Here is a 6000-nt window from a genome sequence, read left to right on the forward strand (position 1 = left end):
TTTCTTCTATCTTAGCATATACTATATCATTGCTAATCTGTAACGTCTAATAACTAAGAATAATATGGAACAATACTAGAATGTACCACAGATCTTTACCCAAAATCTTTACAGATGCTGATATTTCCAGCATCTTCTGTTTCAATTGCCAATTCCTAGTTGACAAAAAGACTGCTAGTAAAATTATATGTGGCTGGACTGAATACTACTTAAGTAGTGATAAAATCAGAACAGGAAGAATTTACGCTCATCTGAAAACCAGACAAGCAGACTAGATTCCTGATGAAGGGCTTTTGCCCAAAACGTCGATTTTCCTGCTCCTTAGATGCTGCCTGACCTGCTGTGCTTTTCCATCTCCACCCTAATCTAAGACCTGTGCTTTAATCCCTCAAGTCTGCACTTCTGAGTCACATTATTGACAGTGGAGACTCTAATTAACCCATAACGTGCTGCAAATAAAGTTTTATAATTTGGCACCAATCTCAATTTTTCGTGACAGTTCTAAAAAAAAAATTATGATGTGAGAATTTAAAACCCATTTCTTTAATGCCACGAAGCAGGAGATATTCCTGAACAGTTCATTCAAACCAGCATAAAATGTGACACAATTCAAGAATCTGTTTGCTTGAAACATCTAAGAACATAAGAAACGGGAGCAGGAGGAGATCGCTTGGACCCTCCAGTTTGCATTGCCATTGGCTAAAATCATGGCTGATCCTCAAACTTAAATTCTATGTTCCTGCCCAATTTCCACATCCTTTGATTTCCTTAATATTTGAAAATCTACCCTTTCGCCCATGAAAATCACCCATGCAAATGAACACTTGCAACCTTCTGGGTAGAGAAATACAAAGATTCACAACCCTTTGAATGAAAGACTGTCTCCTAAACTCAGTCCAAAATCATTGTTACCTTGTCCTGAGATTATGGGCCTCCACTCATTTCAGCACAAATATTAGGACTGGGCCTGCCTCTGCTTGGCTTATTGCCTTTAATATTTTAGCCAATGAATCTTTAATCATTATGAGGTGGGATATTTGCCACATCCAGGTGGAAGCCCAGGCTTTACAGAATCCACAGCTCTCTAATATCACAACACCATGCAGAGCAATGGATACTGCTGGTACAGCACTGAGGACAGGGGAGGCAATGGCCTAGTGGTATTATCACTAGATTGTGAATCCAGAAACCCAAGTCATGTTCCAGGGTTCTGGATTCTAGCAGATGGCAGAATTTGAATTCATAAAAATCAGGAATTAAGAGTCGAGTAATGACTCTGAAACCATTGCTTAGAAAACCTATCTGGTTCATTAATGTCTTTTCAAAAAGGAAACTGCCATCCTTATTTGACTCCAGACCCACAGCAATGTGATTGACTCTTCACTCCCTCTAGCCAGTTAGGAATGGGCAATAAATGTTGGTCTAGGCAGCAAAAGCCATATCCTGGGAATGAATTAAAAGGAAACCATTGAGGCATTCAGCAATGCACTGGAAACCCGGTTAAGTCTGGGCTCAGTTTGGAAGGCCATGACAATGGGGTGGGATGGTGGAGGTGCGTGTTAGGAAGGGTGGGAGGCAAAGAGTTGATGGAGGGAAGGAAAATTGAAAGTGCCTCAGTTTGGCACCACAGACACAGGAAAGAAGCACCATCTCAGCTTTCATTGGCCATTGGTCTGCAAGGCTACATCTGCCAAGCTGCACATTGGCACAGGCCATGTGTGCAGTGACAGGATGAGCCATTCAAGGGAATTAATTGCCCACTTAATGGCCTCAACTGGACTATGGCAAAGCAGCCCACTGATGCCAACCCTACCCCATATAATATTGGGTACGGTGGGCACATCACTCATGGCATAGTACCACATTTTATGGAATGCTTTCCCACCCACAGGCGGTTCATAAAATCCAGCCCTTGTTCCTTTGCTCTAGACCCTCCAAGCAAAATCTCTGGGTCTGACATGTTTCAATCAGATCACCTCCTTTTCTGTTAAACCCCAGGCTAAAGGCCCATTCTACATAATCATTCCTCAGAGAACAAGTCGTTTATCACAGGAAACAATGTAATGATGCTTTGTTGCACCTCTAAAAGACAAGAAGAAACATTTTAAAATTTATTTCTGAATTCTGAGTGGCTAAAGAAAGGCAAGTTGAATTTTCAGTACCTATTGGTTAATGTTCTAGACCCTGCGGCAATTTTCACCAGGAAGATTTTCATTATTGAAACAAGCTGGGTAAAATTGGCGTGAACTTGCTTCAGCTCAATAGTTTGAAATGAGGGCTCTTGTGGTGCAGTGGTAGTGTCTCTACATCTGAGCAAGGAAGCCTCTGTTCAAGTCCCACTGGCTCCAGAGGCGTGTCATAATATTTCCAAGCAAGTTAAATAAAAAAATTTAAAAGCTTGAAACAAACTTTGTGCCATGTGGTGCTGTGATCGTACAATGGTTAGTATTCTGTGTTGTGGCCACGGAAACCATGGTTTGTATCCAAGTAACAACAGTGACTATTCTTCACATTATAGGCTCTTGCAGCGGAGTGTTCAAGACCCACCTGCTCCAGAGGTGTGTTATATCATTATCAACAGATTGTGTAAAAACATTGGAAAGGTCAAAAGGTGATTCAAGTAGGTTGCTGAAAACGAAAACAGCATTTGATTTAGTAGATAGGGGGCAACTATTTCCTCTGATGGGGGAAGCCAGAACCAGATCTTAAAGTTAAGATTAGCTCACTCAGTAGTAAAATCAAACAGTAATTTTGCACACAAAGGGTAGAGGAAATCTGGAATACTTTCCCCTAAAAAGTTGAGTAGTTTTTATATATTTATTGTTCTTTTTTAGGTAAGTGCATCAAGAGTTATTATGAAATAATGAAAAGGAAAATTAAGTTGAGTCACTCTGACACAATTTGTGTAATTGAAAAGATAGGGCTGAGTGATAATTGCCTGTTCCAACATGATCACTGTAAGTTTAAACACATTAAAATGTGCCTCATTGAATGTTACATGCTTGCTCCATCTGGTCCCACAAAGGGATTTCTACTTCTCATCCTCTTCCCCAAGGTTTGCACTCAGTGTCCTGCCTCAGCCAGAAATTTAAATTGAAGTTTGTGTTCTAATTATATCTCTGTTCTCTGATGAACAGATACGAAATATAACTGTGTGTGGTATTGATCCCCTTATTTAAGGAAGGATATCCACAAATTGGAGAACATTCAGAGAAGGCTTACCGTACTAGCACCTGGAATGGGTGGGTATTCTTATGAGGAATGGTTGGGCTTGATCCACTAGAGTTTAGAAAAGTAGGGAGTGGCTTGATTGAAATATAAAATCCTGAGCTTCCTGTTTCTTCCTGCGGGAGAGTCTAGACCTAGACATCATTGTTTAAAAATCAGTTTGCCCATTTGAAATAGAAATTTGACATTCTTTTTCTCTCAAAGGATCAAGGGTTTTTGGAACTCTCTTCTTAAAAAGGTGGTGCGACAGAGTGCTTGAATATTTTTAAGGCAGAGCCTGTTAGAGGTTATCAGGGGTGAGCGAGAAAGAGAATTTAAGGTTGCAATGAGACCAGCCAAGATCTTGCTGAATGGGAGAGCAGGCTTGAGTTGCTGAACGGGCTGCTCTTGCTCGTCCTCTGTAAGACTGTACAAACCTTGCAGCCTCGGCTGGTAAATGTCTCATTGCAAATGAGAAGCAGGATTTGGCAGGTCTTTCCACATCTAAGCAACCTGGGAGAATTTTACTGGCAGGCAGGTAAAGTTAAACCCACCTTCACATTTGTGTTTAATGTTGATTTTGTTGCCTGCTAAGTCATGATAGGAACCTAATAATAGATGCAACGGGTTGAAATGGCATACTTATGTTGAACATAATAAAAATATCTCCAAAGGTGACTGCACAAGAGCTTGTTATGATTGCTGAAAATAGTCCCATAGATTTTCATAAACAGCAGCTTGTAACAATTATTTTTGTATTTTTTCTTTCCTTAAGATTAACTTGTAAGTAAAGTTATGATTATTTGTGTTCAGTGACTGATCACAGTTGTCTAATCTCATAGTAGATTGGCATTTTGGTCAGTTTTTGCTTACATCTGTCAGATTACAAAATGCAAATAGGAATTCATACACCCTCAGAAGTCATCTTACTCATATAAGGTCAGTTTTTAATGTGCTGCTGCTGGTCTCTCTAACTTAAGAGGAAACACTTCTTATACTCAGATATTCAAGTGGCAGTTCACGTAATAAGGCATCAAATATACTTTCAACACTTTAAAGTGTAGAATCTTTACTGTGAGATGCACAGAGCTCTGTGTAACAATGTTTTCTTGGTTTTGTTTTAGTTTTCAGTTAAATATGATCAAAACATTATTGGTCTGAGTCTGTTAATGTTTAAGAGAGTGCTGTTTTTAATAACATATAGAACTGCAGCCTTTAAAATAGTCAACTTGTAAGAAATTATAACAATGCTTTTTTTTTCAGGAGATTAGGGAGAAACCATTAATAAATCATTAAATGCACTTGAAGAGTTAAGTGTGCAAGTTCAGCCGAAATGTTGTTTTACTTACATGGCAATATACTCATGGTGTCAAAAGGAATCAAAGTAATTCCACATGTATTAGATTTCTACAAAATTACTTATGAAAATAAAACTACCCACACAGAAACTTTAACTATTTCAAAACTAAAACTAAAACTCCCTTTATTCCATGCTTTAAAAATGATAGTTTAAATTTTACGTTTAGCTGCACAAAGAGATCACACTTCCTCTATTATTCAAGGGAAACAACAACATTTAATATCGGAAGACAATGCCTTTCAGACCACGTTTATTTTTTTTCAGACATTTGTGGAGTTTGTTGGTCCATAAACAGTTAAAAGAGCGAACACTTTAGGCAGTTTCACACTTACAGTGTAACACATTTCCTGCAGTATGTAATCAAAGGAAGCAACAAAGGATGAAAAAGGGGATCATATTCTGAAGTCCAGACAAAATTCTGTTTACATTGCAGCAACACACTATCGTACTTTTCATACCAGAACCAACGACTGACAGAACACAGCCGCTTTTAAACAATAACACACACAGTCAAACACACAAATAATGTTCTCTATGAACTTACCTGAGAAAATCTGCCAAAAAGTTGTTTAAAAGAAATCAGCAGTCCCCTGTCAGGAATTGTAAGCAATCAAAATACGGCCACAATTAAAGGTACTCTCATCTCAGGAAAGGAAGTTATAGATCCTCGAAGGAAACTTGGATCAGCCTTACGAGCAAGAACTCACTCAAAATGCTGAGTGCAACAAAGCACATCAAGCTGCTCCAATAAGTACATGGGGAAATTGAACCATACGCGAAACTGGTCTGATTCTTAAACGAATTGTACTATTGAGATTTTGGGGTCTAAATTTGTCCGTTGACTTCCTTTTGCTGTTGAAAACGTCATGCATCAAAAATCTTAATCTTCATTGCTGCGTGTTCTGTTAAAAAAAAACCACATCCTGTAACAGTTCAGTGTTTTTCTTTCCCCCTCCTGTTTCACTGGTCAAATCACAACTGCAAGATGTCGCGGGGAAAAAAACAGTTACAGTTTTAAGATCTCTGAAATAAGTGACCTAGGTATGAGGCGAACACAGGATACCAGCCAAAAATGCATCACGCACATCGATACCAGCTGAGCTGCGTGTGTACAAGCAGCAGTTCAGTAACCAGATGGGGGCTGGCCAGCATGCTGACTTCACTCTTCAATGAAATTCATATTTTAAGACCCAGACCAGCCCCCTGAGGCTGAAGTCCATTACTGGGAGCTCTGAAGGAGACTGTTAAAGAGGCAATTTACTCTTGAGACAGTCTGTGACTAATTGAAATTTCACTTAAATAAAACAAAAAGAAGACGTGCTTGTTTTGAAAGAAAAAGCCACCAGGGATTCTATTATCTGATTGATGTCAAAGCAAGGAATTTTGAGCACCAGCAGTCCTTGGAAAACTGAAGGTGTAATTACAGGAGCCAG

The 6000-nt window shown here is 39.1% G+C and overlaps 1 protein-coding gene across 1 annotated transcript in view; it reads right to left on the bottom strand.

The window, feature by feature from the left end:
• LOC132816082 (raftlin-like) overlaps positions 1–5607 on the bottom strand; it is a 109035-nt gene extending 103428 nt beyond the window's left edge. The window contains exon 1 of the mRNA XM_060825512.1: positions 5112–5607. The gene's annotated coding sequence lies outside the window, so the exon portion shown is untranslated. The remainder of the gene's footprint in view (positions 1–5111) is intronic.
• Between the last annotated feature and the right edge of the window lie 393 nt (positions 5608–6000).

This window comes from Hemiscyllium ocellatum, chromosome 5, assembly GCF_020745735.1.
Source record: "Hemiscyllium ocellatum isolate sHemOce1 chromosome 5, sHemOce1.pat.X.cur, whole genome shotgun sequence".
Classification (NCBI taxonomy): Eukaryota; Metazoa; Chordata; class Chondrichthyes; order Orectolobiformes; family Hemiscylliidae; genus Hemiscyllium; species Hemiscyllium ocellatum.